Raw genomic sequence first — 13,895 nt, forward strand, 5'->3', positions numbered from 1 at the left:
GATATTTATTATACTGTGAAGATTTAGTCACTTTAAATAATTAGGATTTTGAAGGATCTAAAATGCCATAAAACGTAGATACGTAACATAATGTTTACAATACTGTTGGCTACAAGTCAAATGGTGTTGAAATAAAGTTAGTTTATCCTTTTGTGTACCTAGTTATTCAAACTGATCTGGCTTGAACCCAAGACATAGATTTGTATTGATACAATTGAAACTGCACAGAGCTTCATACTTTTGAGAAAAAGATAAAAGGAAAGGTTCTTGGTATGACAGGCTGCTCTTTCCATACATATGTGACTTCATATAAGTATTTATGTATTGGTCTCTGGAGCAACTTACACAATGAACGTGTTTTTGTGAGCTGATACCACACCTTGATACTGATCAAGTCCAAAGAGTTTATTTATTTCCTGATGTGAGTACTAAAACTTTCAGCTGTGCTTCTTTCTTCTCCTAAAAATGGAAAAGAAAAAAAAAGAGGCAGTATAGGAGAGAGGAAAGACAGAATTACTTGTTGTCCAAATATCCATGGTGCAGGATTGAGGGAGAGGTGAGGAGAGGGAAGGAGGAAAGTAGGGCAGGAAGTAGATGTATTAATTCTTTCACTATATCCCGAAGATTGTCAAACCCTGGGCTTTAGAGCATTATCCAATCACTTTGGACTAACAAATGGAAAATGCGTATTAAAGAAGTACAGGTCTTCTAACAGTGTAAGGAGAACCTATTAAGACATCCCATATTACAGTCTGCCTGAGAGTGGGTAGTTCTGTTGAATACCTTCCAAACATCATGCACGGCTACAACATTCTGCAGGAAAAATGTTGTGTGGGAGTGAATCATCTCAGACTGTGATGAGGGAAATTGTTTCAATGCTGATGTTTATAACTGACCTTACTGTTTTAAATCAGAGGGCACAGTTTCCAAGGGTGGCTTTCAACAGCAACACTTTAAAAACTCTGTTGAAGCTGAGAAGAATTAGTTTTGTTGTGAGAATCTGTAACATTTGTGTGAAAAGCATGTGGCCTCTAACCACTTGCTGTGCAGCTGCAATGACTTTTCTGAATGGACTGAAATGTCATGAACTGCCTTGAATACCTGACAGATTTGAAAGGTACAGAAATGTATAGCTATTTTAGCCACACTTCTCTCTACGGAGGTCTGTGAGGATTCTAGAAATTTCTAACTTAATTGTCCGATACCTTTTGTCAGTGTTTGAGGCTTACAGTGCTGTATATAGGTGTGTAATATATTGCCTTTTGTATTTGTAAAATACTACTTCTAAGACTAGATGTGTACATTTCTTAATATTCACCGAAGTCTGTGGAATAGCTGCATCAGTCTGTAGATGTCTCTTCATGCAAGTACCTGAGTTTAAATGACTGCCACACTTTCTCTCATTCTCTAGTTTGTTGTGACACTGTTCTTTATTCCAGTAACACAGTATTTCACCCTTTTTGCAGTGAAGTGTTTTTTTAATTGGACATGAAAACTTACATTCCTAATGTATAAATGTCAAGGTTGTCTTGTTTAGTGTTTAATAATTTTGGCAGCAAAATAAACTGGGTTTTTTTGAAGCTGTATGCTTTTGCAAATTCTTTGTACAGCACAAAATATTGCCTCTTTACAGACTTTGAAATATACATTACATAGCAATGTGTGTTTGTTCATTTTTCATTATACATGCCTAGAAATCATGTTAAGGTTGACTGCATTACTTAAAATGTGCTGAATACCTATTTTGCAGAATGTAGGCTCTGCAAATGCAGCCTTGGCCGAGAAACACTGACAGGTGAAGGGTGAGTTCAAGCACGTGAGTTGTGAAGTGGCAGAAGCAGAATGAGGATCCTGTTTGTAATATAGCACTGCTGGGGCAAATTGGTAGATTTGGTGGTCTTAATGTAACTGTGGTTTGATACCCAGGCATTACTTTCACTGTATATTTATCACTAGATTTTTTTTTGGTCCTGCAGTCATCACTGTGTGTGTGAGCTACTGGTGATCTGGAGGCTGTTTGTCATCTTTGCTCCAAAGGTGCATGTGGCTGGCTCGTGTTTGTCTGGTTCATAGAGACCCCCAGGGCTACTCCCATCTGGCCCCTGTGTATGCTGGTGCCTGGGCTTTGGCCCCAGAGCAGGACTTGGTGCTGCCCTTTAAACTTCCTGAGACTGATGTGTTGGCTCACACTTCCTGCCCATTGCTGTCCCTGTGAACAGCACCACACCCCTCTGGGGTATCAGCCTCTCCTTCTGGTCAAAAATGCTGAGGGTGAGCTCTGTCCTATCACCCACCTTCATCAACAGAGATGTTAAACTGTTCTGGCCTGGGTGTCAACACCTGAAGTACAGCAGTAAGGTCAGGTGTCCAGCTGGGCTTTGTGCCACTGATCACAGCCCTCTGAGCCTGGCACCTGGGGCAGTTTTCTGTGCTCTGAGATCCAGGGTTCCTGGGGGTTGCTCTGACTGGTAACACCAATGACAGTGACTACCTTGGCTATCTCCTGTCAGCAGGTCCTCTGTCCCACTCAGCTGTGGAGTCTTATTTTTCCCTAGTCTTCCTGTTGATGATGATGACACCTCTGCTAATGCTTGCTTTTGTTGGCCTACCTCCCATGCTAGATTCCACTTCATTTGGGCTTTGTCTTTCCTAACCCCATCTGTGCATGCTTGGATGTGCACCTCCTTAGGTCCTCTGCCCTTGTTTCTACCTCTTGTATGCTTCTTTTTCATGTTTGGCCAAGAGCTCCTTGTTCATGCATTCATGCCTCCTGTCACCTGCTTGATTTTCTGTGTGCTGTGATAGACCATTCTTGGCCTGGAGGAGATGGTTCTTGAACATCCACCAGCTGTCCTGGGCCCTTCTCTCTAGGATGTTCTCCCTTGGGCATCTAAAGTACAGATTTCTGTGCAAGGGAAGTTCTATTCTAGTTCTGTTCTGTAGGTCCAGGGTTGTGATCGTGCATTTTGAGTTTTTGTTTTTCCTTTCCCCTTATAAATGTAGTCTCTGATGCAATGCTGTAGAGATGAATGAAGGAAACCTGGATGAATGAAAGAGCTGTAGTAGATGGGCAGCAGTGGGAGATCTCCCTGTGCATAGTTTCATTGTTTTCAAATGTCAGTCTTTAACCTTTTCTTTTGAATGGGCAAAACTCAATTTCCCTTTGTCTAAACGGGTGAGAAAGGAAATCTGATTGCTAATGCTGAAGAAGGTAAAGGTTTTCCTTTCCAAAAGGTACAAATTGATGCTGTGATTGTCCTACGAGTGTGTAGGATTTGCTATTTCAGTTCCGTTGAGTGAAAGGCAATGCTTAGAATGGGCTCTTACATGGTTTCAGGCTGGAATAGCTATTGATTAGTGAAACACAATGTGAATTTGAATACCTCTTCCCAAAATGTGGTGCTCCAAAACACAGCCTTTAATTGGAAGATGAGAGTAGCTGAGAGCCTGCTGGACAATTCACAGGGAAAGGGATGTGTGAAGGTATTACAGGCGATTAGGAACCAGTTACAGAAATTACATTTGTTCCTACAGACTTCACAGCTGGTTGCCTGTACCAAGCTGGCAATAATTATTTTTCATGTTTTATGTTAATTTAACTCTGTATTAAAGATGACTTCAGTATGGGGGTTTTCTCCCAACCCACAGCTGCCAGGTAATAAATACATTGCTAATTCAGGATAGTGGGAAGAATGTCACTGTGGCTCCAGAAACCTTTGTGAAACAAGCCTTCACGTTGCACAGTGCTCGCTTCGTTAACTTGATTCCTAAAATAAGGTTGTGTTTAATCATCTGTTATTCTATATGTGCTGGGACAATACTGAAATTTAATGGTGCGGAAAGACTTGTGGAAGTCAGTCTGAGTCACACTGCACTTCTGACAAGCTGCCTGCTTGTTGTTCTCATCATTCGTGCTGACTAATACTGGCAGTACTCTGCTTAGAGTTTCTTGGTCTGGAGTATGATAGGTTTTTCTACTGTGAGAGGGCACATTTTGGAGGAGATGAGAAGAAATACCAGCTTTTTCCTCCACAGCACACAACAAAACAACTGAGGTTGTGTCAGGTATTGGCACAAGAGGTCTTTGGTGTGGATTTGATTTTCCAATGTTTCTGCAATACAAGGAGTGAACCACCAGAGCAATGAACATTCAGTGCTTTTTCTGAAAAGATACTTTCTTTATGCATGAAATTTGACTATCGCAGAATCATAGAATGGCCTGGGTTGGAAGGGACCTTAAAGATTATCCAGTTCCAACCCCTCTGCCATGGGCAGGGACACCTTTCACTAGCCCAGATTGCTCAGAGCCCCATCCAACCTGGCCTTGAACACTTCCAGGAATGGGGCATTCACAGCTTCCCTGGGCAACCTGTTCCACTGCCTCACCACCTTCACAGTAAACAATTTCTTCCTAATATCTGATATAACCCTGCTCTCTTACCGTTTGAATCTATTCCCCCTTGTCCTGTCACTACATGAGTTTGTAAATCATCTTGGATTTCACTGAATCATTGAATATTGTCTTTGATTCCTGTCAAAGTAGGAACAGAGTGATGACTCATTTAAAACACACACACACAAACATGTATGTATACAGTCTTATACACATGTTTTCCTCTTCAGCTAGCAAGGTATGAAGGTTGTAGAACTGTCAGGGAAAGTGCTGGAGCTGGCAAAGGCTTGGACCAGCACTGATGTTGATGAGCTAAGATACCATCTAAAGTAAACGTAGCTAGGTACTGAAAGGTACTGTCACTGGGATATTTTCCTTGTGGCATTATCTGCCAAGAGTAAATTGATTTGAATATAAATGGTAAAGGTTCTTATACTGGCTCCTTAAAGATGTTTTTTTAAAATTAAATCACAATACTAATTTTTAAAATTATTTTTTTAGTTGTTAAAATGCATTGTGTTTTCATTTTTCTTAATAACCTACAGTTCAGGCTTTGCTAATAATTGGGAGTGAATTAGGATGGTATTATACATGATAACATTTTGTGAGCTGCTGCCATGCCAAATGTCATCTTTCAGCCCCTAAAACACTGGTGTTTAAGAAATCTGCTGTCATAAATCTCAAAATGGAAATACTTTCACAAGGTTAACAGCATTGATATTCCCTGGGAAATTGTTAACTTGTTACTTCATGGGGATTTATATTCTTTGTTTCAGCCATTAGAGAAAACCAATCCAACAGTTATTTAGTGAACCTGTTAATTTCAGCTCTCCCTGCATTGACTGAAGAAAGATACAGGCACTGTCATACTGATTCAGCACATCCTGAGATAGGGAGATCCTTTCTGACACCCGTGAAGTGTTCATCCCATCTCTTGTTTCCTTCTCATCCTGAACAACTGGCTTAGCATTGCTGCCTTCTAACTGATTCCAACTGAATTGAATCCATACATTCCCCTTCTTGCTGCATTAAGCCAAAAGAAGCTTTAGCACAGCATCAGTGGCTTCAGCAGAGCTTTGAATGTCAGCAGCTGTCCTCTTTACTAAAGACCTTACAAGCAGGCAGATGTCTAGGAAGAATAGATCTGGTTTAGTAGTTCTCTGGCCAGGCTGTAAAGATCAGCTTGAAATAATGTGGACAGGTGCTGGGATTTATGATTCAAACTGCATCTGTTCAGATTATTTGACTAATCATGAAGCAGTTGCATTTTTAAATGCCTAAAGCAGGGAAGAAGGAAATAACTGGAGCATGAATCTCTCTACAGCATTTCTATTTCTGCCATTCTTGCTTCATGATCCCCCTTAAAAGTATGTAATAGCTTTACCAGCTTTTGGATTCTATGGTACAAGAGCAGCAGGGCTGTAAAAGCTTCCTTACTACTGACTGATACTTGCTCAGCTCTAGTTTGAATCCTCTGACAAATCTTGGTTCTTAACTATTCAGTTTGGGAAGGAGCTTCTTGACTGTCTCACATACTATGTCAAATTAATAGCTTTAAGCTCCTTTGGTTTTCCATGAAAACTTCTTCCTGCTTCCAGTGTAGGAGGTCATGCTGCAAAACATTGTCCTGAATGTAAATGTGCCCGTGAACCTGAACGTGTTTGAGTTTGTTCGAGCTTTTCCCAGTGCAGTGAATGACCAGGAGAGATTTTCATTACTTCCTCAGTCTTTGCCCAAGACAGTGTTCCTGACCAGCACTTGGTGTGGTAAAATGCTGCCAGCCCCATGCTGAGGCATTCGTACGGCAGCCAGTTCTGTGAGGAGTGAGGCCAGAGGCCAGTGTGATCCAGCTTCTAAATGGATTAGGTCCCTGCTTTGGCATCATTACCCAAAATAAAATGTACTTATGGACAAATAACTTGAAAAAAATTACTGAGCAATGGATTTCTCCAAGATCCACACTGTATAATCTGTCTTTTTCATAAAGCCTGGCATGTGTGATACATACTGCAGCAGGATATGTGCACCCCATTCTTGATGATTGACAGAGTGTTTTTGTACCTTAGGAGCAGCATTGGATGAAAAACCTGTGATGTTTGGGAGCACAAAGAGTTTTGACGCATTCTGGTAATGGTGAGATGAGTAACTTCTTAAATACACTGACAAAATTAGTTACTAGGTAGATAAAGTACTTGATGCCATAATTTAATTTCAGGCAGAAAAGCAGCCCTTTGGAAGAATCTTTATTTGCTCTTGAGATATTGAACAGCTTTAATACGCCTTGACATTCAGTACCACATTCATAATCCCTGTAATTATTCCTTCCTACTCTAATAAGGGTAGGCAGTGTACGGCACAAGTGCTGAGGGATAGTTTTGTTTCATGCTTGAAAGGAGGAACGTGTTGTATAAAGCACACTTTGTACTGAGCTGTGGGAAAGGAGGTGAATGGGCTTCCAGAAGCTTTAAGAGCAGTTCAAAATGTCTAGTGCACTTCCTCTCTGCCCATCTCTGTGGGCAGTTTTGAATGAATGAAGAAGCTGCACAAAATGAGACACACATAAAGCTGAGAGCTTACCAGAGTGTGGAGAGCTTCTGGTAGAAACCTCTTCTCCCATGTATCCCATCTGACTGCAAGGGTAGGCATCTTCCAGTTAGGCAGGGCTTGTGTCCCTTCCCTGCCCCTTCCCCTGCCCCTTCCCCTCCTTCTTGGAGAGGAACCTGAGAGGAAATTTAATACTGAGACAACCTAACGTGGGACTAGAAGAGCATTTGTGTGCAGCACTGGTGGTTACACACTCCTACATAGGTTTAAGCATTGATGATTTTCTTGCTATGCTTTAGGTTTTGAAAAGCAAAAATACCCCAAGTGCTCAATGAAACTTTAGCCAAAGGACAGAGTCTGTGACGTTTGCCACATTAAAAAGGGAAGGAATCTTGTATGGAAAGCTGGTACTGAACAGAGAATTCCCTTAAGGAGTGTACTTGAGCACGTATAATGAGCAATTGGATGAAGAGGGAGCAAAAGAGAATGTACAGTCTAATGGGGTCAGAAAGTCTGTGTGTTGAACTCTTGTTAGAAGAAAACACTGAATTTAACTTTAGCAAAGGAAATGAAAATCTAAGTACATATTCCTTAACTATTACAATAAGGGAAAAAAAGCACAAAGGGGGAGGAGCAGAAACGGGGGCTGAAACCAGCACACGTGTAGGAAAATGTGTTCCAGAAGCTTGACATCGCCACCCCCAGGGCGGTCAGTACAAGGGCAGAGCGATGCACAGGCAGAGGCTGAAGGTGCTGCTCCTGCGGTCACTGTCGCCACTGAGTCTCTGCATTGGCAGTGCAAGGTCGGGCGCCCTGGGCAGGGCACAGCCTGAGCTTTGCATCACTCCCTCCGCAGGCACCAACGGGACTCCCTCAGGCTCACTTACGTGCCACGGTGCATGGTCCCAGTCGAGTGGATTCCTTATGCCTAGAAGGACAAATCTGGTGACTCAGGTCAGTGGCTGATCTCCTTTCAGTTATCACAGCAGATAACATTGCCTTGAGGTTTAAAGATATATCGTTTCCACATGGTTTGCTGGACTGTGCTATAAAAAGTATTTGCATTAATCTTTTTCTTTGCAACTTTCATTGCCTGGATGGATGACATGAAGCACAGTTACAGTCCTGAAGTCACTCTGTGGTTCCTTCTATCAGAACCTGATCTGACTTGACCACATTTGCTCAAGTCTCTCAGTATCTGCTCAGTGGGCAAGTGAATAGCTAGCATAAACTCCTCTCTAGCCTTGCTAGTCTTATTTCTTCTAACATCTCCACTACTCTGACAGGCAAAGCAAAATGTCAAGTCAAATAAAACACTGAGCACTTATGACAGCATGTCACAGGGAAAACAGAAGAAAGTCAAAAAGGAGGTTCAGGGTGCCTGGGCACCCTTTTTCCTATGGACTAATACACAATTCATAGGAAAGGAAACCATGGCAGAAAATACCGATGCTCATTCAGCAGCAAATGTGAAACACTTGTATCACTTTTCACAGACCACTGTATCTCTTTTTAGATGTACACGTGACTGTCATCAACTGCAGAAAGTTTTCTACTGTGAGAGGGCACATTTCAAAGGAGATGAGAAGAGATATCAGCTTTTTTCAGTATTGACTGTCATCAACTGAATTCGTCCCAATTCATATGTCTTGGGAAAATTTTCTTTTTCTGTAGAGTTATATAGAAGTTGACTGAATTATCATAGAAAACTACATGGAACTCTGTGAAAACGTGTGATAAAAGAGAAATACTTGTTAGCTAATTAATAAAACTGATAAATCCTAACTTTTTATAAGCTACTGCATTGTGTAGATGAAATTAGAGTTTTGCTGTCATAGTTGATCTGTGCTAATTACAGCAATTATAATACTTGCAGAGAAGGAAATTTGCAAAAAGTATATTAAGTGTTCAGCACTCAGCTGCTTGTCAGCTGAAAGGAAGGCAAGTTAATTGAATGTAACAGTCTATCCTCTTTCTGTTGTTAATCACTGGTTAATTATAATGTGCAGCTACATGGCCATATGTCACTTGCTCTAGCATAACAGTAATGTGTCACATTATTGATCACTGCACTGGTGGAGCAGAAAGCTGCTATACCCCTGTGCTAAATGCCTTACAGAAGGGTGACTGGATTCAGTGTCGTATAAAGCTAATCTGCATTCAAAGAGCAGGGATGAAAATTAGGCCATATATCTTATCAGATTCTAAATTACATTAAGTGTGTTCTATCAGTCTGTGATTTTTTAAATTATTGCTCTCTATTGTAAATAGACATAAAAAAAGTCATAGAATCATTGAGGGTGGAAAGGATATGTTAAGACCATGGAGTCTAACCATTAATCTAACACTGCCAAGCGCACCGTGTGCCCAGGTGCCACATCTACACATCTTTTAAATACCTCCTGGAATGGTGATTCCAGCACCTCTCTGGGCAGCCTGTCTCAGTGTTTGACAAACCTTTCAGGGAAGAATTTTTTTCCAATATCCATCTAAACCTCCCCTGACACAACTTGAGGCCATTACCTCTTGTCCTGTCACTTGTTACTTGGGAGAAGAGACCAACCCCTGCCTGTGTTGTAGGGAGCGATAAGGTCCCCACTGAGCTTCTTTTTCTGCAGGCTGAACACCCCTAGCTCTCTCAGCTGCTCCTTGTAAGACTTGTGCTCTAGACCCCTCACCACTTTGTTGTCCTTCTTTGGACTTATAACCAAAAAAAAAATCGATGAAGTGGCAAAATTATCTTCTAGGAGCAAGCACAGAATTACTGAGAAAGAGCTGTTGCCAAGTGCAATTTCTCTGTAGACTTCCCAAAGCTAAACAGAGCTGTGCCAAACTGATTTAATGTCCCCAGATATCTGGAAATTGGCTACTTTAAATCTATTGCAGCTTTAGTTGTCCACTAAAAAATGTAGAGCTGTCTAAAGCACTGCTTTTTTCAGAAGTTTGTTTTCTGTCTGATGATATACTTGTGTCTGCTTTAAAATATTGCTTAGAAAGCAAGTGTGGTTTTCAAATTAGTGTTCCATAGAAATCGATCCTCTACCTCCCCCTTCCTGATGGATTTTCAGGCCTGAAGACTGGACTGTGTAGGTGCAGATACCACAGCTGAGTGTGGGGATGAAGACTAAGCCTTAAACCTGAGAGGCTGGCTGTTCAGTGCCATAGAGCCCAAGGCTGTAACCTGCAGCCACTGGGAGCTGGAGATAATGGCATAGTTACCATGAATAATACAGGATAATAAGGAATATGCACTAGACTATATTGCCAGATATTCCTCTACCTTTCCCCAGCGTAAGCACTTTTCATCTATGAGGATCAAGCAGAATGTAACAGTATGTATGTGATATGAAGAGCAATACAGCATGCTAGAGAAGGCAGCTCAATGAAGCTAGTCAGGCTAATAGTGGAAGGGAAGCATGTTCCGACACAGATACATTGTCTTCTGTTCTGCTTCAGGTAACTCAATATTGGACATTGGATGCCAAAATGTGATGTTTTGTGATACCAGGAAAGCCGTTATTGACTGTGCATACGTAGCCAGTGTGTTTAATAATTTTTATTCCCTGTTAACTACATAAAAACCAGTGATAAACATGAGGTATTTTGTTGAAAAGGGAAGTCAAGTCTTTTTACAATATTTGGTTGTTTGAAGGTGAAAAAGCATCCAGCTACCTTCAACTAGAGGAGAAAGCATGCTACTTAAACATTCATTTATCCACCTATGCCTGGAAAACGGGGAGTTGGGTATCTGGAGACTCAAAAGCATTTATAAAAGATTAAACAAAGATTAAAGGGTAATTAATGTTTTGCCCATTTAGACCAGAGCCCTTGATGTCCCTTTCTCCTCATGACAACTGCAGCCAGAAAGGTTTGCTCCAAAAGGAGAGTACAGCATTGATCCAATTTCAGTATTGCTTTCTTCTGTCATGTCCATACCACTTCATGGAAGGCTCCAGCATCCTTTCACAGTATTTCAACTTGCCTGGAATGAAGGTGGATATTCTGTTTTCTATCAGCCAATGTCTTGACTTCTGAATTCAGGAAGAGTGGTGGTGTTGATGCCTGTGAGACAGAATGTCCTCCTTCATCTTGCATCATGTGTGTTTATTGCACCTACCTTAACCTTTCTTCTTTGAGTACATAGTTTCATACATAAGCATGTCTTGCATGCAAATTATTACTTGAAAGTCAGTGACTTTCAAATTTGGTTTATTTTCAGGCCAGCATTGAGCTACCTCATGGAACAAGAGCTTTCAACACATGAGCTCAGAGCTTTCTGTAGCAGCTTGCTCTGCTTGGTCCTATATCTTTGGTGCTGTGCCTCTGGTTTTGGAGCATCTCTGAAGCTTGCCTTTCAGGCATATGGAATCAGAGCCCTCTCTAATTTGGCTGCTGTTGGCCTTGGGTTGCTCCCCCTCACCTTGGCTCTCATAGGAAGGTAGGAGCAGAAAAACAGTTGCCCGATGGATATCATTCTGGGAGTCTCTGCTCCAAAAGGCCAAGATGAACAGCATTTCTGAGAGGCACTTTTTACCTCTAAAAGTACAGAGATCTATCCAAGAACTGGTATCTACTTGAACACCAGACTGTTCAGGGCAGCATGCCCAGAAATGTTGGCATTTGAGCTGAAAATGCAAGTGTTCATACATCTCACTTCCTGCGTTTTTCTGTGTGGTTATGATATGGATCTGCTTTGTCAGGCAGAACCAAAAATACCATTCCACCTTTTCCATTTTACTCGGGTGGTATTTTGCAATGCACGTATCTTTCACAGGCTTACATGGGCACAAGCTCTTCCTTATAGCTGTTGTTGGGTTGGTGGTGGCTGCTTCCATCAGGTTGTTCGTAGGCTTACTTGGAAGTTGCAGTGACAGAGAACAAAGAAATAAGAAGTCTTTCTGCATAAGGAACAACTACCATTTATGATTCCTATGAAGGAGGGAAATGGAATATCCCAGGTGAAGAGCTAAAAAGGACACGACGACACTAATACCAGTGAGAACTTACACAGACATTATAGCTTGAGGTAAAGGGAATTTATTTGTTGTGTGATGGACTGCATGTTTTCACATCTTCTAGCAGTGTTTATCAGACTTTTCACTTTTCCTCTGTGCTGCCCTGAGGTGTGTGAGTACAGACTAGTTTCTTATAGCAGTGCAAACCTGGCTCTGGAGGAAGGGAACTGATCCCATTAATTAAAGGTGTTTTATAGTTATAGTGTCAAGGCATTTATTCCATAATCGCAGTTTCTTCTCAGTGGACTGGTCAGGAAAAATGGTGTTGCTTGCTGAGCAGTGCTGTGGTCTTTCTAATGCTTTGTAGTTCACTTGCCAAACCTAACCATGACCTTGCAATCTGAGAAACACTAACCATCTATACAGAGCTGGGAGGGAGCAGGAACTTCTCTTGCACGGAAACACCAATATTTTAGAATGCTTTGTTCCTAAACAGGACTTTTACAAGGGAAATATGTCAAAAATGCTAGTATGTGTCTTTTCATCTATGTCATCTATATAAAATGCATAAAAGGAAATAATCTCAGTCAGGTTGGATGGCACTTTGAGCAAGCTGGTCTTGTGGAAGGTGTCCCTGCCCATGGCAGCAAGGTTGGAACTAGATGATCGCTAAGATCCCTTCCATCCCAAGCCATTCTATGATTCTGTGATCCTATTCCATGTCCTGACTGCTCCTGACAGCACCCAAAGATGATTGTACATGTAGTTGGATTCTGGCCCTCATGGTCAAAGATTTGCCCATGACTGTTTTTGTATCACTGTCACATAAACTTCACGAGACAATTGTTAGAGGTGCCAGTCCTTTGGTCAGTTTCCCTCAAATTTATCTCTTCCAATTACTTAACCGTGTACATATCAGCAGGTGATAGAGGATCCCTTCCCTCTGTGGCTAAAGTAACACTCCAAACCTTTTCCTCAGCATGTGCCTCATATTCTTGAAGAATTAATAGTCTGAACTTCATTTGCGAGTGATACCTTTGCAAAGTGTCTTTGCATCGTACCTCTGTGCAAGCAGGTGCATGGGGCTTTCAGGGATGGTCAAAGGGTTTGTCCAATGAGCTTCTTTATTTTCTAGTGAAAGTGCTTCAAAACAGAGCTGTTACACAGTTGGATGAGAACTTTGTTCATTTTGGCAGTGGTTCATACACCTCTTCCTTTGAGCTCCTGGTTATTACCTTGCTGCCTGCTATGGGTGCTGCAGCGTTGTGCAGAACTGAGACTTGAGAGCTTGTGCCATGAGTGAATTAATGTCAGTCCCTGATGCTTGGCTACTTTCACAGCTTAATTAAACTTCAGCAGTGTAATTTTGGAGCTCTGTAATTTAGTAATGCCTGAATGATGACTCTTTATCCCTGGAGATTATCTAGAAAGTGGATTATTCATTGTTGCTGGGCTGTTATGGCCTGTCTCATCTGGCAAGTTGAAAGTGATCAGCTGTGAGGGATCAGACATAGCATGGAAGTCCTAAGCCCCTCCAGTGGAGCAGCTTGTCATCAGGCTAGGCTGGACATCTTGCAGTCAGGTCACCTCCCGTCTCTAGCATCTCTTGGTAGCCAGCATGACTGAGACATCCCTCAGGTCACCTACACTAGAGACAAATGGTGTGAAGGAGCAAACTGGGTTCAAACCTATTTTTGCACATCACCTTTTTTCCCCACAAGTACATAATTTGTTGTCCAGCAGATATACCTCCTAGCAAACAAGGCTTTTCCCCTCCACAGTGTTCATTTTTTGATTTAAGTGCCAAATCTATATGAAGGCAGAAGCCTGGCAAGCCTTCTAGCACCAATTGTAAAAGAAGAAATATGGAGCAAATTTCTGCTTTTGAGCTCTGTAAATCTAGAGGCACTTTAGGGAAGACAATTATGAGATTGTGCTGGATTTAAGACATTTTACTTGTGTAGAAAATCCAGTTCGTGATGTCAATAAGAAAACATTTGAGT

Source organism: Acanthisitta chloris, unplaced genomic scaffold (genome assembly GCF_000695815.1).
Source record: "Acanthisitta chloris isolate BGI_N310 unplaced genomic scaffold, ASM69581v1 scaffold14775, whole genome shotgun sequence".
Classification (NCBI taxonomy): domain Eukaryota; kingdom Metazoa; phylum Chordata; class Aves; order Passeriformes; family Acanthisittidae; genus Acanthisitta; species Acanthisitta chloris.